This window comes from Hemitrygon akajei, unplaced genomic scaffold, assembly GCF_048418815.1.
Source record: "Hemitrygon akajei unplaced genomic scaffold, sHemAka1.3 Scf000072, whole genome shotgun sequence".
In the NCBI taxonomy this organism is placed as follows: Eukaryota; Metazoa; Chordata; class Chondrichthyes; order Myliobatiformes; family Dasyatidae; genus Hemitrygon; species Hemitrygon akajei.
This window is the reverse complement of record NW_027331958.1, coordinates 2,110,696-2,136,180: the sequence shown is the minus strand read 5'-3', so window position 1 is coordinate 2,136,180 and position 25,485 is coordinate 2,110,696. Positions and strand designations below refer to the sequence as shown.

Below are 25,485 nucleotides of genomic sequence, written 5' to 3'. Positions count from 1 at the left end.
ATAATAAACCAGGAAATTATAAGCCGGTGAGCCTGACACCAGTAGTGGGTTAAGTTATTGGAAGGTATTTGGATGGACTGAGACTGATTAGGGATGGTCAGTATTACTTTGTGTGTGGTTGGTTGTGGTTAACCAATCTCACAGAGTTTTTCAAGGAAGTTACCAGGAACGTTGATGAGGGCAAGCCAGTGGACTTTAGCACGGCTACATGGACTTTAGCACGGCCTTTAAATAGGTCCCACATCGCAGGTTGGTCAAGGAGTTTCAGTCTCTTGGCTTTCACGATGAGGTGGGTAATTGGATTAGACATTGGCTTCACGGGAGATCCCAAAGGTGGCTGCCTCTCTGACTGGAGGCCTGTGACTAGTGGTGTGTGCCGCAGGGATCAGAGCTGGGTCTGTACTTGTAAATGTCTGCCTCTCTGAGTGGAGGCCTGTGACTAGTGGTGTGTGCCGCAGGGATCAAAGCTGGGTCTGTACTTGTAAATGGCTGCCTCTCTGAGTGGAGGCCTGTGACTGGTGGTGTGTGCCGCAGGGATCGGAGCTGGGTCTGTACTTGTAAATGGCTGCCTCTCTGACTGGAGGCCTGTTACTAGTGGTGTGTGCCGCAGGGATCGGAGCTGGGTCTGTACTTGTAAATGGCTGCCTCTCTGACTGGAGGCCTGTGACTAGTGGTGTGTGCCGCAGGGATCGGAGCTGGGTCTGTACTTGTAAACGGCTGCCTCTCTGACTGGAGGCCCGTGACTAGTGGTGTGTGCCGCAGGGATCGGAGCTGGGTCTGTACTTGTAAACGGCTGCCTCTCTGAGTGGAGGCCCGTGACTAGTGGTGTGTGCCGCAGGGATCGGAGCTGGGTCTGTACTTGTAAACGGCTGCCTCTCTGAGTGGAGGCCCGTGACTAGTGGTGTGTGCCGCAGGGATCGGAGCTGGGTCTGTACTTGTAAATGGCCGCCTCTCTGACTGGAGGCCTGTGACTAGTGGTGTGTGCCGCAGGGATCGGAGCTGGGTCTGTACTTGTAAACGGCTGCCTCTCTGACTGGAGGCCTGTGACTAGTGGTGTGTGCCGCAGGGATCGGAGCTGGGTCTGTACTTGTAAACGGCTGCCTCTCTGACTGGAGGCCTGTGACTAGTGGTGTGTGCCGCAGGGATCGGAGCTGGGTCTGTACTTGTAAATGGCCGCCTCTCTGAGTGGGGGCCCGTGACTAGTGGTGTGTGCCGCAGGGATCAGAGCTGGGTCTGTACTTGTTTGTCACCTATTTCGACAAATTTGCGAATGACACCAAGATTTGGGCTGTAGTGGAGAATAAGGAAAGCTATTAAAGCTTGCAGCAAGATCGAGACCAGCTGGAAAAATGGGATTGAAATTGGCAAATGGAATTTAATGCAGACAAGTGTGAGGTGTTGCTCTTTTGTAGGACATTCCAGGGTAGGGCTTACACAGTGAGCAGTAGGTCACTGAAGAGTGAGGTAGAACAGGGGGAACCGGGAATACAAATCCATAATTCCTCGAAAGTAACATCACTGGTAGATAGGGTCATAATGTGCTTTTGGCACATTGGCCTTCATAAATCACTGTATTGAGTAAAGGAGTTGGATGTCCTGTTGAAGTTGAAGATGTGGTGAGGCCCAATTTAGAGAATTGTGTACAGTTCTGTTCAGCTACCTACAGGTCCGATATCAACAAGATTCAAAGAGTGCAGAGAGAATTTACAAGGATATTACCAGGACTTGAGGACCTGAGTTACAGTGAAAGGTTGAACAGGTTATGACTTTATTCCCCAGAGTGTAGGAGAATGAGGGGAGATGTGACAGAGGTTTATTTATCCTATCCATACCCCTCACAATACAATATTATGGAGAGGGTAAATGTAAACAGAGCCTGAACTGTTTCAGGGGAACACGAGAGGGATCTTCTTCACTGAGAGAGGCGAGAGCGTGGAACAAGCTGCCAGCAGAAGAGGTGGATGCACGTTCGATTTCAACATTCAAGAGAAATGTGGATTGTACGAGGGTGGGAGGGGTACAGAGGGTTCTGGTCTGGGTGGAGGTCGATTGGACGAGGCAGGTTAATAGTTCAGCATGGACTAGATGGACAGAAAGTCCTGTTTCTGTGTTGTGGTGTTCTGAGACTCTTCTCTGATTTCTGGGTTTTCTCCCCGTTTAGAAATTACTCTACATTTTTATTCTTTCTGACAAAGTCAATGACCATACACTTCCCTACACTGTATTCCATCTGCCACTTCTTTACCCATTCTCCTAATCTGTCTGAGTCTTTCTGCAGACCCTGCTTCCTCAACACTACCTGCCCCTCTACTTAACTTCATATCATCCTCAAACTTTGCACAAAGCTATCAATTCTGTCATCAAAATCACTGATGTTTCATGTGAAAAGAAGCAGTCCCAACACCAAACATCACGACTCACCAGCAACCAACCAGAAAAGGCCCCGTTTATTCCCACTCATTGCCTCCTGCCAGTCAGCCCATCCTCCATCATGCTAGTATCTTCCCTGGGCTCTTATCTTGTTCAACAGCCTCATGTGCAGCACCTTGTCAAAGGCCTACTGAAAATCCAAGTAAACAACATCCACTGACTCTCTTTTCTCTCTCCTGCCTGTTATTTTCTCAAAGAATTTCAGAGCTTTCTCAGGCAAGATTTCTCCTAAGGAAACCATGCAGACTACGGCCTATTTTTTCATGTGCCTTCAAGTTCCCCAAAACCTCATGGTTAGTAATGGACTCCAACATCTTACCAACCACTGAAGTCAGATGAACTGGCCTATGAATTACTGTCCGAGTTTGCAACTTTCTGTAGCTTTTTCTGATCCTGTACAGTATCCCCTCCATTCCAGAGAGTGATGAACCAGTTAGAATGCTCTCTGCGGTACCTCTGTAGAAATTTGTGAGTCTTTGGTGACAAATCAAGTCTCCTCAAACTCTTAAATACAGCCACTGTCGTGCATTCTTTGTAATTCCATTAATGTTGGGCCCAGGAGAGATCTTCAGAGATGTTGACACACAGGGACTTGAAACTGCTCACCCTTTCCACTGCTGATCCCTCATTGAAGACTGGTGTGTGTTCCCTTGACTTCCCCTTGCTGAAGTCCGCAGTCAATTCCCTGGTGTTACTGACGTTAAGTGCAAGGTTGTTGTTTTGACAGCACACAACCAGCTGATCTATTCCACTCCTGTACACCTCCTCATCACCATCTGAACCGCTGCCAACAATAGTTGTGGAATCGGCAAATTTATGAATGGCATTAGAGGCACCCACACTCACTTCTGCACACTGACACTCTTGAATTTCTGGCATCCTGTCTTCCACAGTGAAGAGTGACACAAATACTTGTAAATTCATCCACTATTTTTGTCTCCCATTAGAACCTGTCCAGCGGTTTTCCACTGGTCCAATATCCACTCTCCCGTCTCTTTTACTCTTTATATATCTGATAAAACTTTTGTATCCACTTTTACTGGATAGCTTACCTTCATATTTCACATTTCTCTCCTTATTGCTTTTTAAGCTGCCTTCTGTTGGTTTTCATCGGCTTCCCAATCTTTCAGCCTCACACTGATTTTGCGATCCATGCCCTCTCTTTTGCTTTTATGCTATCTTCGACTTCCCTTGTCAGCCTCAGCCTCCAGTTTGAACACTTCTTCTTTGGGATGTATTTATGCTGGGCCTGCCGATCCAACTTTTCTCCACTCTGCACGCCCCAAAACTGCCTCGACCTCACTCCAAATCCCTCGAGTCAACCTGGCCTCTTCTGTACAGAACAAAGGGGAGGGGGGATGAATACTCTGGAACTGCTGATATTTCAGTTTTTGAATTCTTAGTTTTCCATGCTTTACAATTTCCCCTGTGTTTTTTTTCTGGCTCCACTGCAAAAACAAGGAGCACATGATTCACAAATAAAAATTCTCAGTTAAATTGATCAAAATCCCTGGCTGCAACACTCATTTTTATGAACAAGGTGTCAGGGCCTGAATACTTTTTCAAGGCACTGTAAAAAGACAGATAGATAGATAAATAAATAATACTGAGAACATGAGATGTAGAGTCATTGAAAGTGAGTCCATAGGTTGTGGAATTAGGTTAGCATTGAGGTGAGTGAAGTTATCCTCACTGGACCAGCAGGCTGATGATTGAAGGGTAATAACTATTCTTGACCTGGTGATGTGAGACCCAAGGCTCCTGTACCTCCTGCCCAATGGAAGCAGTGAGAAGAGAGCACGGTCTGGATGGGGGTCACTGGTGATGGATGCTGGGTTTTTTTTGTGCCGACGCTCCTTGTCGATGTGCTCAATGGTGGGGGAGCTTTTCCTGGGCACTGGGCTGTATCCACCACTTTTAATAGGCTTCTCCGTTCTTGTGCACTGGAGTGAGACTGGGACATATCAACCCGTGAGTGGTGGCCCGGGCTTGAGGGGCTGGTGACATCTTCTGCTCCTAGTGTGTTGTCTTCTTGCATAAAGAGATGGAGGGGCCTCAGGAGGTAACTCTGGAGCAGAGTGTCCTGTTTTCATTCCACACACTGACCAGTAGATAAAACGGCCACAGTCCCTGGGAATGTGGAGACAATAACGTGTGATTAGGGTAGGATCAGTGTCAATGGTGTTTGATAGTCAGCACGTACCCAGTGGGCCAAAGAGCCTGTTTCTGTGTTGTGTGACTGTGACTATCTCTCCGTCCTCTCTCACCTCTGCTGTCTTTCACATTCTCACTCTCCAAATCCCCTCCCCTCGAACACCTCAATGCATTGTTTCTGACCTGTGACCTTTCACCAAATGTAACCTGTGTCTATGATGTGAAAACCCCTCTGTTCTCAGACTGTTTGCATCCGGTGGCAAACAGGAGAACAGAACAGGGCAGAATTAGCCAGAGGGATGTTCCTATTGGAACTGTAATGGCCAAGAAGCAAGAGTGAATAATTTGGAATGTTTTGCAGAGAAACTGAATATTCTGCCCCACAAACTACATGGGCATCTCTCTGACCCTCTCTCACCAGCCCCCGCACCCCCCACCTTTCTGTCTCACTCTCCGTATCAGCTCAGCACCCTATTCCAGGAACTCCTCTCAGTTCTGTTAGTGGGTGAATTTGCATCTGTGGCTTTCAACACGTGATACCTGCGTGAGTGAAATGAACAGTCCATTGTTCTCAATCTGTGTGTTTTTTGTTGCCTTTGATTTCCTGTTGTTTGCCTCCCACCCTTCTTAAAGAGTGGAGTGACTTTAACAATTTCCCATTCCTCCCAAACCATCCCAGAATCTAGTGATTGTTGAAAGATCACTACTGATGCCTCCACAATCATTTCAGCCACCTCTTTCAGAACCCTGGGGTGTAGTCCGTCTGGTCCAGGTGACTTATCGACTTTCAGACCTTTCACCTACCCAAACACCTTCTCCTTCATAATAGCAACTACACTGACTTCTGCACCCTGACACTCGAATTTCTGGCAGACTGATGGTGTCTTTCACAGTGAAGGCAAATACAAAATACTTAGTAAGTTTGTCCACCTTTCTTAATACTGCATTATGACCTCTCCAGTGTCATTTTCCACTTGTCTCTATTTTACTTTTGCATACCTGAAAAACCTTTTGTTTTCTTCTTTTAAATTACTGGCTAATTAACCTTCACATTTCATCTTTTCTCATTATTGCTTTTTTATAGCCTTCATTTAGTTTTTAAAACCCTCCAGCTTCCCACTAATTATTGATTTACTGTATGCCCTTGCTTTCGATCTTATGCTGTCATTGACTTCCCTTTGCAGCCACAGTTGCCTCATCTTCCCTTTGCAATATTCCCTTCATCTTTGGTATTTACCTATCCTGCATTTCCCAATTACTCCCAGAAACTCCAGCCATTGCTACTCTGCCATCATCCCTGCTAATGTCTGCTTCCAATCAACTTTGGCCAGCTCCTCTCTCATGCCTCTGTAGTTCCCTTTACTCCACTGTAATACTGATACATTTGATTTTAGCTTCTGCCTCTCAAACTGCAGGGTGAATTCTATCATATCATGATCTCTGCGTCATTACACAACACCAAATCCAGGCGTCTTTTCCCTGGTGGGCTCAACCACGAGCTGCTTTAAAAAGCCATCTCGAAGGCATTCTACAAATTCCTTCTTTTGGGATCCAGCACCAACATGATTTTCCCAATCTACCTGCAAATTGAACTCCCCATGGTTACCATTACATTGTCCCTTTTTACATGCCCTTCCTATCTCCTGTTGCAATTTGTAGTCTACATCCTTGTTACTGTTCTGAGGCCTGTGTAAATTGAATTGGAATTGACCTTACAACTTACAACCTTCATATACACGAGTAAAAGTCTTATGTGGGGCTCTCAGTACCAGTAACTGTGGTGTTAACTGTTCAGGCTAACAAAATGGCTTCTTTGTATTGTTATAATGAAATGGCTTCTCTGTAATGTTACTTAATGCTGTAATGGGTTTCTGTATCTGGAATGATTGGGTTATAACTGTAGCTAAGGGGGGAACTAGCCAATGGAGAATTGTTATGCTATCTTGTATCTGTGAGCTGAGCAGGAGTTCACAGTCTTTTTTCGGGAGGCGAGCGAAGAGGATGACGTGTGAGGAGTGGACAGCGGTTCCAGGGCAGCGGATACTGGACGTCGGCGGTTCGGACGGTGGCCGAAGGCTCGGAAGGTCGTTGTGGATGGAACTGGAGGCGTGAGCTCCAACGTATTAAAATATTATGTGCACAAACTGATAAACTTACTGATTTGGCATTTTTAGGTTATCTGTTTCTACTAACCCATCACTAGGAAAAAACTATAAAGTTGTAATTATTTACTCGCCTTTGATGTATTTTCTGATATTTGTGTTGCGGGCATGTACTGGGGGGGGGGCATTACACTGTATTTACACTTAAGTACTGCACTATTGGCAGGGCAATGGCGGTTCATCCTAGGCGAACGGGGGTAAATTGGGGGCACAGATGCTACACTTATGTTACGTCTCTATCTAAATGTGCAATTTATACTAATTTATAATAAATTTTATGTACACCAGGACAGTCAATATAACACAGAAATACAGTTGCATCAGCATGAATTAATCAGTCTGATGGCCTGGTGGAAGAAGCTGTCCCGGAGCCTGTTGGTCCTGGCTTTTATGCTGTGGTACCGTTTCCCGGATGGCAGCAGCTGGAACAGTTTGTAGTTGGGGTGACTCGGGTCCCCAATGATCCTTCAGGCCTTTTTACACACCTGTCTTTGTAAATATCTGAATAGTGGGAAGTTCACATCTACAGATGTACTGGGCTGTCCGCACCACTCTGCAGAGTCCTGCGATTGAGGGAAGCACAGTTCCCATACCAGGCAGTGATGCAGCCAGACAGGATGCTCTCAATTGTGCCCCTGTAAAAAGTTCTTAGGATTTGGGGGCCCATACCAAACTTCTTCAACCATCTGAGGTGAAAGAGGCACTATTGTGCTTTTCCACCACACAGCTGGTATATACAGACATTGTGAGATCCTCAGTGATGTTTATGCTGAGGAACTTAAGGCTGTTCACCCTCTCAACCCCATATCTATTGATGTCAATAGGGGCGAGCCTGTCTCCATTCCTCCTGTAGTCCATAACCAGCTCCTTTGTTTTTTAATGACATTGAGGGAGAGGTTGTTTTCTTGACACCACTGTGTCAGTGTGATACAACTCTCATCTGGGTTTTTTAGCCTTGCAGATTCTGAATTTTACTCACAAGGATTCTACATATTCTCAATCCTATGCCAACTCCCTCTCAGAATTCAATTCCTACCCCAACGTTCTGCTTACCCTCCTATCCATTCGATACAATGTGTATGTTAAACTCCCAACCATGACTCAGTGATGCCCACAATGTCATACCCGAGCATTAAAAGTGCTGTATTCAACACCCTTTTCAATTTTACCCCCATGTTACCAGAAGTTAAATTTATATCCCTTTCTGGAGACTTTTGTAACCCCTCCTGCACTCTCCTTCCCTTTTACTTCATCCTCACTTTCCAAACTGTTGAAATGTTGAACCTATTATTTAGTTTAAAGACAAACTTCACCCTATCCCAGTGATTGCAATTTTGACCTGTCATCTTCCTAAATTCCACCACCATGTTGGTTTTGGTACCAGAGGTGAAAATACACTGGACCTGGTTTATACTAACATACCAGGAGCATATAAAGCCATTCCCCAGCCCCAAGTTCAATTGACTGCTTCTCTTGCTGCTTCTCCCTACGTATTCTATGCTCCACCCTTTCCACCATGAGGAGATACCTGGTGACCCTGACAGAGTCTCTGCCACAGCTCCAGGATTCTCTCTCCTCTGCATGCAACGGGCCTCTCCGATACTTGATCCTCAGCTGGATCCTCACTTTCAATCTCTGGTTCTTCGCCTTCCTCACACCCAGTAAGGATCGGACGATGGCCTATCTGCAGACCACAGACCCACTGTCTCTAACATTGGTGGCCCTGGACACCCCGAGACCACAGTTCCTGCTGCTGGGGCAGGGATGGGACAGCGGTGATATCTCAGTGGGGAGTGAGACCAGAGGAAATGTTCACCCTCCCAGTCTCAGCTCCATCTCTCACCTCAGCCTGGTTTCCATCTGTTGTTCAATGTTCCCCTGTGGCTCCTCACCAGACGTTGCCTCTGTCTCTGACACGGAGAGTCCATCGCTCTCAGTCTGACACCTTCCTGTAACAGACCCGTCATCAGTGAACTCTGACCATTGGGACTCTGCCCACCTCAGACTCGTCCCTCACCCTCGGGAGCTCCCTCTCAACACACCGTCCCTCACCCTCGGGAGCTCCCTCTCAACACACCGTCCCTCACTCTCAGGAGCTCCCTCTCAACACACCGTCCCTCACTCTCAGGAGCTCCCTCTCAACACACTATCCCTCACCCAGGGGAGCCTCCTTGCACCAGACCATCCTGCTACCTCCGGTCTGTTCCTCACCCTGAGGAGGTCCCACTCAACTCACTGTCCCTTAGCCCCAAGAGCCCCCTCACACCACCTACCCCTCTTCCTCAGTAGCTCCCTCAGGTCTGTCGCTCACCGCAGGGAGCTCCGTCACATCAGACAGTACCAGTACCTCAGAAGCTCCCTCAAGTGTGTCCCTCAAACCCAGCCATCTCTCACCCTAGGGATATCCCTCGTTGGATGGTCCCTTGACCTCAGGAACCCTCTGATTCATCCCTCACCCTAGGGAGCCCCCTCACCTCAATCCATCCCACTACCTGAGGAGATCCTTCAGCCCATCTCTGGAGCTGATTCAGCTGACACTGTCCGCTAACCGCACGAGTTCCCTCAGTCCATCCCTCACCCTAGAGTGTTCCCTCACATCAGACCCATCTCTACCTCAGGAACTACTCAGAACATCACTCAATGTAAGAGGTCCCATGGACCGAGACCCACCTCAACTTCAGCTCCTCCCTCAGCCTCAAACACTCCCTCACCAAAACCCTCCTCACCCTCAGACACCCCTCACCAACACCTTCTTCATCAATACACTGCTCAACCTCAGACCCTCTCACTGAGACCCTCGCTCACCCTCAGACCCTGCTCATCTTCATTCCCTTCCTCACTGAAACCCTTATCATCAGACCCTCCCTCACTGAGATCCTCCTTACCCTCCTCATCCCCCCTCACTGACACTCTCAGACCCTCGCTTATCCTCAGACATTCTCTCAGCAAGAAGTTCCTCACTCTCATTCCACCCTAAATGAAACCCATATCACCGTTGGACCCTCCCTCACTGAGACCCTCCTCAGCCAGCGAGACACTGCTCAACCTCAGACCATCCCTCAACGAGACTGTCCTCACCTTCAGACCCTCCCTCAATGAACCTCTTACCGTCAGACCCTCCCTCACTGAGACCTTCCTCAGCCTCAGTCAGCGAGACCCCCCTCAACGTCAGACCCTCCCTCACCGAGACCCACCTCACACTCACAGACTCAGGCAGAGCTCGAGCCTCGGGTAGATGAATTGACCAATGACTGAGGGACGGAGGTGGGGCTAGAAGGATTGGCGGACTGACCGACCAATAAAGAAGCGAGGAAGGTGGGGCTCGCGCTGCAGGCAAATGAATCGACCAGGGACGGAGGGAGGAGCTCGCGAGACTATGGTTTACCTGAACAAAGATAGAGCTCGGGGGTGGGAGGAGTTACCTGAGCAGTGACATCAGGCGAAGTGCGCAAGCGGGTGAATTGACCAATGACAGGGCGGAAGGTGTGGCTCGCGCGACAGGTAGATTAACTGACCTGTGAACTCAGCTCAGTATCCAACACTGACACATTGCTGGTGTGGGGGAATTTATCCTGCGAACTGTCCCTCTCTCACCCTCTCTGTCCATTATATTCCTGTATATTCAGCCCAGTGTCCAACACTGACACATTGCTGGTGTGGGGGGGATTTATCCCGTGAACTGTCCCCCTCTCACCCTCTCTGTCCATTATATTCCTGTGAACTCAGCCCAGTGTCCAACACTGACACATTGCTGGTGTGGGGGGATTTATCCTGTGAACTGTCCCTCTCTCTCCCTCTCTGTCCATTATATTCCTGTAAACTCAGCCCAGTGTCCAACACTGACACATTGCTGGTGTGGGGGGGATTTATCCCGTGAACTGTCCCCCTCTCACCCTCTCTGTCCATTATATTGCTGTAAACTCAGCCCAGTGTCCAGCACTTACACATTGCTGGTGTGGGGGGATTTATCCTGTGAACTGTCCCTCTCTCACCCTCTCTGTCCATTATATTTCTGTGAATTCAGCCCAGTGTCCAACGTAGACACAATTGTGTTGTAGTCGGAAATGCAAATGAGTGTGAACTACATTGCAATGACGAATCGGAACTGGACTGTCTAAACAAAATTGAATTACTGGTGTGGCAAGGACTCACATAGACCAGACCAATGGAGGTTTAAAGATGAAAGTTGCAGAAATACAAAGAAGTGCATCGATCATAGGACTGTACAGCAGGGTAATATGCCCTTCTGTCCTCAATGTTCTGTCGAACCAGTTGAAAACTAAATCAAAAACACCCGAAAGCTAATCCATCCTACTTACACAATGTCTATATCCCTCCATCTTACCCCTCACATTTCCTCTGAACCTACCCCCCGTCACCTTCAATGTCTGCCCTCTGGCATTAGACATTTCAACCCTGGGAAACAGATACTCCCTGTCTCCTCTATCTCTGCCTCTCATAGTCATATAAACCTCTATCTGATCTCCCCTCAGTCTCCGACGCTCTGGAGAAAACAACTCAGCTTTATCCAGCCTCTCATGTTAGCACATTCTCTCTAAACCAGACAGCATCCTGGTAAACCTCTTGTGTGACCTGTCCAAAACCTCAACATCCTTCCTTTGTTGGGTTGACTAGAACTCCACACAGTACTCCAGGTGAGGCCGAACCAGACTTTATACACACGGCATTGATCTCCTGGTCCTCCATGTCCTTTTCCTTGGTAATCACTTGAGCAATGTACTGTACTCACTAATACCTCATTCACATTGTCCACACCCAAACAAATGTTCCCCCTTTATCCGGTAGTGGTCCGCCTCTCCTTAGTTATCCTCTTGCTCGATGTATGTATACTGTAGGATCCCTTGGAATGCTATTTTCTAATGACTTTTCATGGCCTCCTCATGTGCTTTACTTCATCCTGTCTTCCGAAGGTTTACATACTTTTCCTTTTTCACCTTGACTGAATACATCACCTCTCTGCATATCCAAGGCTCTCTTCTCCTTCCATTCCTGTCCTTTCGAACAGGAACACACCTTTCCTGTACTCTGTGTAATTGACCTTTAAACACCCTCTACTAGTCTGATGTGGACTTGCCAGAAAAAAGGTGTTCCCAATTAACCCTTCTGTGTTCCTGCCTCATCCCTTCGTAATTTGCCCTACTCCAATTTAAAACTCTCCCACAAGATCCATACCAATCCTTATAGACAATAGACAATAGGTGCAGAAGTAGACCATTCGGCCCTTCGAGCCTGCACCGCCATTCTGAGATCATGCCTTGTCCCCATATCCCTTAATTCCCCTATCCATAAGATACCTATCTAGCTCCTTCTTGAAAGCATCCAGAGAATTGGCCTCCACTACCTTCCGAGGCAGTGCATTCCAGACCCCCACAACTCTCTGGGAGAAGAAGTTTTTCCTTAACTCTGTCCTAAATGACCTACCCCTTATTCTCAAACCATGCCCTCTGGGTACTGGACTCTCCCAGCAGCTGGAACATATTTCCTGCCTCTATCTTGTCCAATCCCTTAATAATCTTATATGTTGCAATCAGATCCCCTCTCAATCTCCTTAATTCCAGTGTGTACAAGCCCAGTCTCTCTAACCTCTCTGCGTAAGACAGTCTGGACATCACAGGAATTAACCGTGTGAATCTACGCTGCACTTCCTCTACAGCCAGAATGTCCTTCCTTAACCCTGGAGACCAAAACTGTACACAATACTCCAGGTGTGGTCTCACCAGGGCCCTGTACAAATGCAAGAGGATTTCCTTGCTCTTGTACTCAATTCCCTTTGTAATAAAGGCCAACATTCCATTAGCCTTCTTCACTGCCTGCTGCACTTGCTCATTCACCTTCAGTGACTGATGAACAAGGACTCCTAGATCTCTTTGTATTTCTCCCTTACCTAACTTTACACCATTCAGATAATAATCTGCCTTCCTGTTCTTACTCCCAAAGTGGATAACCTCACACTTATTCACATTAAACGTCATCTGCCAAGTATCTGCCCACTCACTCAGCCTATCCAAGTCACCATGAATTCTACTAACATCCTCTTCACATGTCACACTGCCACCCAGCTTAGTATCATCAGCAAACTTGCTGATGTTACTCTCAATGCCTTCATCTAAATCGTTGATGTAAATCGTAAACAGCTGTGGTCCCAATACCGAGCCCTGTGGCACCCCACTAGTCACCACCTGCCATTCTGAGAAACACCCATTCACAGTTACCCTTTGCTTTCTATCTGCCAACCAGTTTTCTATCCTTGTCAATATCTTCCCCCCAATGCCATGAGCTCTGATTTTACCCACCAATCTCCTATATGGGACCTTATCTATCGCTATCCTGACAGTTAAAGAGTTGTGGTCACTGTTCCCTAACTGTTCACTCACTGAAAGGTCGGTCACCTGGTTGGGCTCATTACCCAACACCACGTCCAGTACAGCCCCTCCTCTCGATGGATTGTCCACATATTGATTAAAGAATCCCTCCAAATATACCTAACAAATTCTGCCCATACATAGATCAGTTCAGTTTATTGTCATTTAGAAACCACGAATGCAATGCAGTTAAAAAATGAGACTATGTTCCTCCAGAATGATATCACAAAAGCACATGACAAAACAGACTACACCAGAAAATCCACATAACATTTGGTAATCCCCAAATCCAGAGTCCGGAGAGGCTGCTGCGTATTAATATCGTGCTACCATTTTAGTGTGTTCCCGGGAAAGGAGCTCCAAACCCACCAGATAAAACAACTATCCAGACACACCAAGTCAGGAGACCAACTCTACCACCCAACAAACCAAAAACTAAAGCTACAAGACCTACACAAAAACACATAGTTACATATAGTTATAGTTAACATATAGTTACAACAGTGCAGACAATACCGTAATTGATAAAAAAAAACAGACCATGGGCACAGTAAAAATAGTCCAAAGATGTTAAAAGGCTATAAGTTGGAAAGAAACCACCACAGTTTCCACAAGTCCTCAGGGTCCCGACAGACTCACCATCCCACGCAGGCGGCAGAAGGGAATACCCCCGCTATGGACTTCCAAGGCGCCACCGGACTCAGCCTCGCAGACGCAGCACAGAATGAAAGCTCCATCGGACCCAGCCTCACAGACGCAGCACACAGTGAAAGCGCCCTGACCGCAGCAGACTCCGAGTCCGTCGAACCTCCGAGCCTCCGACCATCCCCTCCGGCACAGCCTCTCTGAGCATCATCCTCTGTCGAGCGCACGGCCAACGGCCATCGGCACTAAGCGACCCCGAGGACTGGGGGCCTGGTCTTCTCAGCAGAGACCTGGACCTCACAACAGCAGCAGCAACAAAGAAAGCCTTCCTGGAGATTTTCAGATGTTCCTCTGTGCTCCCACATCCATTTTTCATCAGATTAGGATTGTGCACAGCACCCTGCTTAACAAATAACAGATATCAACTCCCATAATGCTAGACAGAAAAAAAGAAATGGACTGCACAGGGAAGTACAAAATATAAATATCCAGTTGTAGTTACAAAAAGAGCATTAATCTGCATGATGAAAATCTGCGTCATAAGAGTGACACAGGAACACACACAAAATGCCGGAGAAACTCAGCAGGTCAGGCAGCATCTGTGGAAAAGCACCATCAGTCGAGGATTCAGTCCTGATGCAGGGTCTTGGCCTGAAACGTGGAGTGTTAACTCTTTTCCATAGATACTGTTCTTCCAGCATTTTGTGTGTGTTGCTCTGGATTTCCAGCATTAGAAGATGTTCTCGGGAAGACTGACACAAGACCGGGAACTCTTAAGAGTTACAATTTGAAAACCAATAATAGACAAGCAATGTGGCTTACACCAGAAGTGAACGGCAAATTAATTAAAATAGAATTGGACACCGGCTCAGCTGTTTCAGTCATTCCACAAAATCAGATTGAACGCCATTTCAAAGATATTAAACTGAAGCCTGTAGATATCCAACTGAGAACTTATACTGGAGAACAGATCACTCCAGTGGGAATAACATACGTAACAATGAAATGCAACAGCCACTTTGGACGTGTATGTGGTAAAAGCAAGAGGGCCAGTGTTGTGGGGATGGGTTCGCTGAGACAACTACAGTCTGACTGGAGATCCAGCCACCATTTGCGTGCCACATCCCCTGTAAGAGTCAACTGAAAGCGAATTAAGCAAGGTCATGGATGATGCCACAGCAGTGTTCAGGGATGCCATTGGAAAACTCAAACATATCACGGGTAAAACTGTGTTGAACGAACATCCCACACCCAAGTTTAGCAAAGCCCGACCAGTTCCTTAGACTATCCATGATAAAGTAGCCAGTGAGCTGGATCACATGGAGGCTCAGGAAATTCTGTCCAAGCTCGAGTGGAACCCGTGAGCAATGCCAGTGGTCCCAGTAGCCGAGAAGAATGGGTCTGTCCAGATCTGTGGTGATTTTCAGATCACCATCAACCCAGTACCGAAAGTAGATCAATACCTTCTGCCTGGGATGGAGGGGACCTCTGCAAACTTTTCTGGAGGAAAACACTTGAGCAAAGTGGACTTAGCTGAGGCTCACCTACAGAGGGAGATGAAAGAAGAGTCCATAGTGTTTCTCACCATAAACACTCACAAAGGGGTTTTCTGCTTATTTTTGGAGGAGCATCTGCACCTGAGGTCCAGCAGAAAGCGATGGACCAGGTGCTGCAAGGCTGTCCAGCCACTCAGTGTTACCCAGATGACCGGTAAGGATGATCTCTAAAACCTCAAGACAGAGTTAAAAAGATTGAAAGATTATGGCCCAGAACATGACACGACAACTGTAACTTCTTTAAACCAAACATCACATCATTGACGCACAAGAATTACACAAGTGTGCTGAGAAAATTCAAGCAGTGGTGTATGCCCCGAGCCCACAGGACATGTCAGAGTTGTGGTTCCTTTTTAGGATTTGTTAATTCCTGCCAAACCTGGCTACTGTCCTCCACTCCTTTCACCCGTTATCACAGATGGGGAAGAGATGGAAATGGACAAAATTTAAAGGAAATGGTGACAACACACACTGCACTCACACATCGTGATCCACACTGTCTAGTGAAGCTTGCCCGTGACACCTCGCCTTATGGTACAGGTGCAGTCATGTCACAAGTTCCGGGTGATGGACGTGAACACCCCACAGCCTCTGCATCACGTTGCCTTCATGCTGCAGTGACAAACAACACACACAGATCGACAGAAAGGCCTCACGTCTGCTTTGGGGTGGAAAATGTTTTAACCAGTGCTAATGTGGGTGAGGTTCGATGTTTCAAAAGTCACACCTGCCAAATGCAGTGATCCCTCAGTCAGGAAAGACATTAAAGAGTAAGAAAACCTCCATCCATAGTGAATCAATCTTTCGCCTGAATGGGACAATTTGAAATTGACTCTGCATGATGTCTGTCTATAGTAGTTGTATTGTATAGTATACTGTGTATAGAGAGTTGAGATGCATTCTCCATTGAATTGTTTACAGCTAAGCAGGTAGGAACGGTGTGTATTTAATATTTCAGTAACATTGTAAATATACTGTTGATTAAACATTCTTGTTTAAATAATTTGTTAAGGATTGCATACGTCATGAAGCTACCACGTGATACGTGTGTGCCTCGCTTAAAGTAAAAAAACAAAGTTAGACTCACATTCCCGCTCCCGTGTTATTCTTTTCATTAGTTTAATGTTTTGTAGTTACAAAACACAGCAGGTACCCATCTCCACTCATCCCTCTTACCCGCTGCTGATCCACAACCTCCTGTGCTGTAGCAGTTCAGGCCTCTTCCAGGTATTTGATAGGTTCTGTTCGGAATGATTTAGGATTTGTGGAATTATGTGAGTGTAGCAGATATTAATTCAATCCAGAACCAGTCTTCAGTACTTAATGGAAAGTGCAGGCAAGATAATCAGCTTGAAGATATTCTTGCTCTCTTTTTACACGACTTATTTTTATATTCTGTACATTTCTTATTGTAATTTATAGTATTTTCTGTCTTACACTGTACTGCTGACACAAAACAACAAATTTCATGACATATGTCAGTGTTATTAAACTTGATTCAGATACTGAAAAGAACAGCTTTGCAATCAAAGTTCAAAGTAAATTTATTAACAAAGTAAGTATACATCACCATATACTACCCTGAGACTCATTTTCTTACAAGCATTCACGTGAAAATAAATCATGATACAACTTACGAAAATCTACACGTAAATAAAGACGACAGACAGCCGACGTGCAAAGGAAGACCGATTGTGCAGAAACGGTCTCCCTTCTCCGCAAGCTGTTTGGGAATGTTCATTTATTTTGTGTCTTTATGATATTACTTTTAATAACAGTGATAAATGAATGTAACATCACAACTGAAGGAAAACAGAAATACATTCTAAATTAAAGTAACCGTGAATCATTGGAAATACAGAAACAATTACAGAGCCACTTCCCAGGAATCTGAATGTGTCTTTCATTGCTTGGATTAAACCCATTATTACATTCAATTGATGAGAAATAATGAAAGATGAAAGAGTAATATGTTACTGATAATAAACCTGATTCTGAATGACAGATACACAGTCTAATTGATGATAATAATATTTCACTGATATTGGATTCCCCACCACCATCACACAACCCACTGAAACCTCACACTCCCCACCACAACCCATGAACACTTCACACATCGTCCATCACCCTGTGATACGTCCCTTGTCACATTTGCTCTTGGACAGGATGTGCTTGCAGGGGAGCTGTTCCCTCAGTATCTCACGTATCTGTGGACCAGGGATGTTGATGGTGAGTGACAGGTGAAGAAACACGGTTAGACCGCACTGTGTGGGGGATCAGGACAGCAGAGAGACCCTCCTCTCATCACCCACAAAATCCATCACTTACCACCAGGAGATTCCCTTCTTCACACCAAGAACTACATTCCCTATACACCAGGAAAATTCAATTCCTCAGAAATCACCATCAACCCCTCCCCAAACCCCATCCCTTCACCAGGAAAATCTACTCCTCCAAACATCCCACAACAAGGATCCACCTTCTCTCGGGATCAGAGAAATTCCCGTGCTCCAAACTGGGAATAGAGCTTCCAGGAAAATGGAATCAGCTTTTCCTTCAGACCTGAGAAAAACCCTCCCCTCACACAGAATGCCCCTTACCCCCTCCAACAGGGGATTGTCCTCATCCCTGGATCAGGGAATTCTCCTCAACCTGAGGCCAGAGTATACCTCTCACCCCTCTCAGATCAGGGAATTCTCCTCACCCGCTGAGGCCAGAGAATGCCATTCACCTCCCCCTCACCCTCGGACCAGGGAATTCTCCTCACCAACTGAGACCAGGGATTCCCACCTCTCCCCCTACCCTGTCCAGGAAATTTCCACTCTCCTTGGACTAGGGGATCTCCTTACCCCAAGGGCAGAGAATGCCTCTCATTCCCCTTGGACCAGGAAACACCTCTCATCCCCCAAGACCAAGGGATTTTCCTCACCCGGAAGATAAGGGGATGCCCCCCTCCCTCAGACCAGGGGATTTCCCCCACTCGGACTCTGGGATTTCCCCTCTCCAGACCAGGATACTCCCCTCAACCGCTCAGTCTGGGAGTTTCACTCACTGGCTCCCAAAACCAGGCAAGTTCCTTTCCCTACCACATGGAAACCCACCTCCTCACAGACCTGTGAAACCGATTACCCAGTGCAGTGTATTGCTGTCTCCCAAACTGAGACGAGACGTATCTCCCCCTTTCCCATACAGTCCTGACCAAGGGTCTCTGAGCTGAAACATTAACTCCATAATGAATGGAATCACGTCCCCTAAACCTGTAAATCATCATATCCTATAAACACCAGACGGTCCACAGAATGGGAGATAAATGTTCCTAGAAAATTGGCACCAGAGGAAAACATTTCCCCAAACCAGAGGAACCTCTGCTCTGGTAACGACGGGGAACCCCGAGCAGGAAAGTCACAAAGTGATCGCTGAGACCACGGGGGACATGCAAAGCTGAAGGGATATGAGTGGAGATGGTTGGTCGGTGGGAACTCGTTGCCAGTGGAGGAGGAAGGCAGGTTGGGAACCAACTGTCCAAGGCTACGTACGTGCCCGGATAAGGAGCATGCAATGTACTCAGGAATAAGGGATTTAGAGGAATGGTGGGACAACGAGGGGACAATGATCACTGTAAATAGTTTGTCTTTGGAAGTCGTGTATAATGGGCTGGAGGTGGGGGAGACGGGGAGATGGTGTTTATCAGGTGGTGGGGCAGTCCCTATTCACACTGGGTGTATTTAGGGCAGAGATTGATCGGAAAGAGGGTTTGGCTTACAGGGAGGAAGTGCCATGGTAAAACACATTCATGGAGCAGACTTGATGGGCCCAATGGCCTAATTCTGTTCTTATATCCTGCGTTGGGTGGTGACTGAGGACGGGGAGTCTCTGGTGACTCAGATGTAATCATTTCAGGGTTGGGTGTTTCACCGTTCATCGGGAAGGGAGAGTCACTGATTATTGACCTGGATTGACCAAAGGCACATGAATCAGAATCTCCACCTCTGGGAATGAATGTGGACAACATCTCTCACCTGATTGAGGTAGGCCTCTAACTCCTGGGGGTCTCCCAGGTTGTTCTGCCCAAGGTACAGCACTTGGACACTGTTGATCATCTCCTCACACTCCTCATCCGACAGGAGCCCGTTCACTGGAAGATTGAGAGAAGTGTTCAGTCAGAGCAGATCCAGAGACAGCAGTCTCACACGGTGTGATGGGTGGTTGGGCTGGAGTGTTGGTGATGGTAAGCACGGGGACCCAGGCTGACCCCAGGTTCCCCTCCTGCCCATCGTTCCAGTAACCAGTCCCTCCCCCATCCACCACCAGCCTCTCTGTGTAAGCACGGGGACCCAGGCTGACCCCAGGTTCCCCTCCTGCCCATCGTTCCAGTAACCAGTCTCTCCCCCCATCCACCACCAGCCTCTCTGTGTAAGCACGGGGACCCAGGCTGACCCCAGGTTCCCCTCCTGCCCATCGCTCCAGTAACCAGTCCCTCCCCCATCCACCACCAGCCTCTCTGTGTAAGCACGGGGACCCAGGCTGACCCCAGGTTCCCCTCCTGCCCATCGTTCCAGTAACCAGACCCTTCCCCATCCATCACCAGCCTCTCTGTGTAAGCACGGGGACCCAGGCTGACCCCAGGTTCCCCTCCTGCCCATCGTTCCAGTAACCAGTCCCTCCCCCATCCACCACCAGCCTCTCTGTGTAAGCACGGGGACCCAGGCTGACCCCAGGTTCCCCTCCTGCCCATCGTTCCAGTAACCAGTCCCTTCCCCATCCACCACCAGCCTCTCTGTAAGCACGGGTACCCAGGCTGACCCCAGGTTCCCCTCCTGCCCGTGGTTCCAGTAACCAGTCTCACCCCCCATCCACCCCCAACCTCACTGTGTAAGCACGGGGACCCAGGCTGACCCCAGGTTCCCCTCCTGCCCATCGTTCCAGTAACCAGTCCCTCCCCCATCCACCACCAGCCTCTCTGTGTAAGCACGGGGACCCAGGCTGACCCCAGGTTCCCCTCCTGCCCATCGTTCCAGTAACCAGTCTCTTCCCCATCCACCACCAGCCTCTCTGTGTAAGCACGGGGACCCAGGCTGACCCCAGGTTCCCCTCCTGCCCATCGTTCCAGTAACCAGTCCCTCCCCCATTCACCACCAGCCTCTCTGTGTAAGCACGGGGACCCAGGCTGACCCCAGGTTCCCCTCCTGCCCATCGTTCCAATAACCAGTCTCTCCCCCATCCACCACCAGCCTCTCTGTGTAAGCACGGGGACGCAGGCTGACCCCAGGTTCCCCCTCCTGCCCATCGTTCCAGTAACCAGTCTCTCCCCCATCCACCACCAGCCTCTCTGTGTAAGCACGGGGACCCAGGCTGACCCCAGGTTCCCCTCCTGCCCATCGTTCCAGTAACCAGTCCCTCCCCCATCCACCACCAGCCTCTCTGTGTAAGCACGGGGACCCAGGCTGACCCCAGGTTCCCCTCCTGCCCATCGTTCCAGTAACCAGTCCCTTCCCCATCCACCACCAGCCTCTCTGTGTAAGCACGGGGACGCATGCTGACCCCAGGTTCCCCTCCTGCCCATCGTTCCAGTAACCAGTCCCTCCCCCATCCACCACCAGCCTCTCTGTGTAAGCACGGGGACCCAGGCTGACCCCAGGTTCCCCTCCTGCCCATCGTTCCAGTAACCAGTCCATCTCCCATCCACCACCAGCCTCTCTGTGTAAGCACGGGGACCCAGGCTGACCCCAGGTTCCCCTCCTGCCCATCGTTCCAGTAACCAATCCCTTCCCCATCCACCACCAGCCTCTCTGTGCAACGTGTAAATTCACCTCGCTTCCCCGGCTAGATTTTATTTCAATAAGAAGGGAAGCGTGTATGTTAGCTGAAGCCAGTAAAGATTGACATGGTCAATAATACAAAGAAGAACAAGTTTTTCAAAGTATCGCATGACGTATCGAACTGAAGGGGAGAAACTAACCCCATCCAGTGGAATGGATTGAAGAGAAATTTGATCCCAATGCAATGTCCCATCTACCCGCACCGGGACTGTGTCCCTCCAAGTCCCTCCCATCCATGTACTTATCTAAACTTGTGTTACATGTTGAAATCAAACCCAGATCCACCACTTCTGCTGGCAGTTCGTTGTACACTCTCACTACCCTCCGAGTGAAGAAGCTCCCACTCAGGTTTCCCTCAAATATTTCACCTTCCACCCTTAACCCATGAACTCTAGTTCCAGTCCCACCCAACCTCAGTGGAAAAAGATTGTTTGCATTTACCCTGTCTGTACCCCTCACAATTTTGTATACCTCTATCAAATCCCCCCTCTGTCTCCTACATCCCCGGAATAAACTCCTAACCTATCCAACCTTTCCCCAAAACTCAAGTCCCCAAGTCTTGGCTACATGCTTGTAAATTTTCTCTGCTCTCTTTCAATCTCATTGACATCTTTCCTGTAGGTAGGTGACCAGAACTGCATACAATCTCCAAATTAATCCTCAACAACGTCTTATACAACTTCAGCATAGCATCTCAACACATGCAGTCAGTACTTTTATTTATGAAGGCCAATGTGCCAAAAGCTCGCTTTACAACCCTATCTACCTGTGGCACCACTTTCAAAGTGTTCTGGATCTGTATTCCCAGATTCCTCTGTTCTACCGCACCGTTCCCTGTGTGAGTCTGAGCCTGCTTTACATTCCCAAAGTGCGATCATGCTTGTCTGCATTAAATTCCATCTGCCATTTCCCCAGCTCATCCAGATCCTGCTGCAGATATTGATAGCCTTCCTCACGCCCACTATGCCCCCAGTGTTGGTGTCTCCCACACACTGGCCGAGTCAGTTTACCTTGGTCTCACACAGAACAGAGATCAGTACAGCACAGGAACAGGCCATTCGGCCCACAATGTTGTACTGGACCAGCTAAAAAGTAAATCAAAAGGACACAGAATCTAATACCTCCTTCCCACATAATGTCCAAATCCCTCCATCTTCCTCACATCCATCTGTCAATCTAAATGTCCCTTTAAAGCCTCTAATGTATTTGCCTCTACCACTATACCAGACAGTGCATTCCAGGTACCCACCACTGAGTAAAAACCTTACCCCTCACAGCCCCCTTTAACCTAACCCCCCTCTCATCTTCAATAACTGCCCTCTGGAGTTGGGCATTTCAACCCTGGGAAACAGACCCTCCTTATCTGCTCCATCTCAGCCTCTCATAATCACAAAAACCTCGATCAGATCTCCCCTCAGCCTCCACTGCTCCAAAGAAAATAACCCGTTTTCTGCCCCAGCCAAACTGCTTGCACGAAGAAGGCCCCAGTTTACATGAGGGAAGTTGAACCCCCCATGACAACGACCCTATTATTTTAAACACATTTCCTTAACCTGATTACATATCTATTCCTCAATGTCCCGATGGCTATTGGGGGTTCTGTTGTACAATCCATCAGTGTGATTTCACCCTTCCTATTCCTGAGTTCTACCCAAATGAACAGTCTCTGACCCTCCATTGTGTCTCTCCCGAGTGCAACTGTGATATCGTCAGAACTTCTCAGCACCAGCTCAAATGTGAGCAACGTCCCCTTCATGAGCACAAACTTTTGTAACGTCAAACCCCCTTTTTGAGTATCCATGCCTTGCTTGTGGAAGAATTCCGCCCCTCCTGCATCTCTTCGTAAACATCTGCATACCACTTCCACAGGGCAGACAGAGCAAGGACTCCCCCCTCTCCCAGGCTGAAAGTGGTGGGGTTTGGGGGAGAGGAATGTCCGTCGCTGTTTGGAGAGATGTTCCATGCAGACCCCAACCACCCAAAGGCCAGATGCATCAGAAAGGGTCCCTGTGATCAGGAGTACCTGACGGTCCCCTATCAGAACTCAGTGGTTACCTGGGATCATCTCAGAGGCTTTGCATATGGTGTCCATCGGCTTCTCCTGCCCGGCGTCGGGGCTTGTCCTCCTATCTGGATCTGGGACGAGAGAAGGTCCAGGTGAGAAATGGAGTTTGGAGGATTGGTCCAGGGCTGAGAGTGATTCTTCCTGCTACGTCCACACACCAACCAATTCTGTTCTTCCACCACACTCCCCCAGTCTCTCCACCAGGCTCAGTTCCATCACTCTGACACACTCCACACACAGACTCCTTCCCAATTCCCCCATCTGCTCATCCCCAACCTCCTCCGTCATTCAGAAGGACAGGCTCGTAGGCAGAGGAAGTGGGGTGGCTCTCTTGGTAAAAACTAAAATCAAATCCTTAGAAACTGGTGAATAATATAGGAAGATGTTGAATCCTTGTGGATTGAGTTAAGAAAATGCAAGGATAAAAAGACCCTCTTGGGGGTTATATACAGGACTCTCAACAGTTGCCAGGATGTGGGGCAGAAATTACAACGGGATATAAAAAAAGGCAGGACAAAAGGGCAATGTTACGATGGTCATGGGGGATTTCAATGTGCAGCAGATTAGGAAACTCAGATTGGGGCTGAATTCCAAGAGAAGGCATGAGAGTGGAGCTCGCCAAAGTTGATTGAAAGGGAATATTTGCAGGGATGACAGTAGAACTGCAATGGCTGGAATTTCTGGAGCAATTCGGAAGGTGCAGGATAGATAAATCCCAAAGAAAAAGAAGTCTTTTAAATGGAGGATGATGCAACTTTGATGACCAGGGAAGTGAAAGTCAGCATAAAAGCAAAAGAGAGGGCAGAGAATAGAGCAAGAATTAGTGGGAGGTTAGAGGATTCAGAAGCTCTTAAAAACCAATAGAAGGTAACTGGAAAAAAACAAAAAGGAGAAAAAAGATGAAATATGAAAGTAAGTTAGCCAACAGTATAAAAGAGGATGCAAAAAGATTTTTCAGATATATCAAGAATAAAAGAGAGGTGACAGTGGATATTGGACGGATGGAAAATGATGTTGCAGAGGTAGGACAAAGAAATGGTGGATGAATTTAATAAATGTTTTCAAACTCAAGTTCAGTTTACTGTCATTCAACAGTACACATTTTTTACCACCAAATGAAACAACGTTCCTCCGGACATACATAAAACACACACACACGTTAATATCACCACTTGTAAATTCATAAATAATAAGGTGCATTTGTGACACAAGTTGAAAAGTAGACCGCATCATGCTTCAAGTGTGATGTGACCTGGCAGGAGGCTGGGAGTTCAGTGTCTGACAGCCTGGGGAAAGAAGTTGTTTCCCATCCTAATCGTTCTTGTGTCAGTCTTTACGATGAAAGAAACCAGCTGTACATCTGAAACTGGAGAGTGTCGTGGGGTAAGAGTGAGTGAACTTGCTAATACTAAGGAGAAGGTGCTTGGGAAGTCGTAAGGGCTGAAGGTAGGTAAATCACCCGGACCAGATGGACTACACCCCAGGGCTTTGCAAGAGATGAAGCCGTTAGTAGGGATATTTCAACAACACTGGATTCTGGAATGGTCCTGGAGGACTGGAAAGTTGCAAGTGTCACTCTGCTCTTAAAGAAGGGAGGGAGGCAAAGGACAGGAAATTATAGGCTAGTTAGCCTGACTTCACTGGCTGGGAAGGTGTCCATTATAAAGATGAAGTTTTGGGGTACTTGGAGGCACATGAGAAAAGAGGCCTATGTTAGCATCGTTTCCTTAAGGGGAGATCTTGCCTGAGAAATCCGTTGGAATTCTTTGAGAAAATAACAGGCAGAATAGACAAAGGAGGATTGGTGGATGTTGTGCATTTGGATCTTCAGAAGACCTCTGACAAGCTGTCACACACGATACTAATAAACAAGAGCCCATGATATTACAGGAAAGATACGAGCATACTGTAGTTAGTAGACTGACTGACTGACTGACAGAGGGAAAGATTGGGATTAAAGGCCTTTTCTGGTTGGCTGTTGGTGACTGGTGGTATTCCATAGGGTTCAATATTGGAACGGCTTCTGTATGACCCACATATCTGTTCTCCATCTGCATTGTATTCTGAGTTTCACATTTATTATGGTAACTAGTCACATGAATGTGGACGGGGTAAAAGTGAAGGGAATAAGTTCCACCTTCATGCTTTGTTCATTGCAGTTTGTAGTAGATGGGGACGGGCAGATGTCGTACCTTTTGCTGATCACTCAATTACACTTAGCTTACACTTGGGCATGCTTAAGTTTCATTGCTTCAAGATTGTACGTTT

The 25,485-nt window shown here is 47.6% G+C and overlaps 1 long non-coding RNA gene across 1 annotated transcript; it reads right to left on the bottom strand.

Moving 5' to 3' along the window:
- Nucleotides 1-17,471: 17,471 nt before the first annotated feature.
- LOC140722212 (uncharacterized) lies at nucleotides 17,472-23,291 on the bottom strand. Its single transcript, XR_012097562.1, has 3 exons — nucleotides 23,208-23,291; nucleotides 19,353-19,468; nucleotides 17,472-17,540 (listed from the first exon to the last, which is right to left on the bottom strand). It is a non-coding gene; the product is annotated as an uncharacterized lncRNA (long non-coding RNA).
- Nucleotides 23,292-25,485: the final 2,194 nt, after the last annotated feature.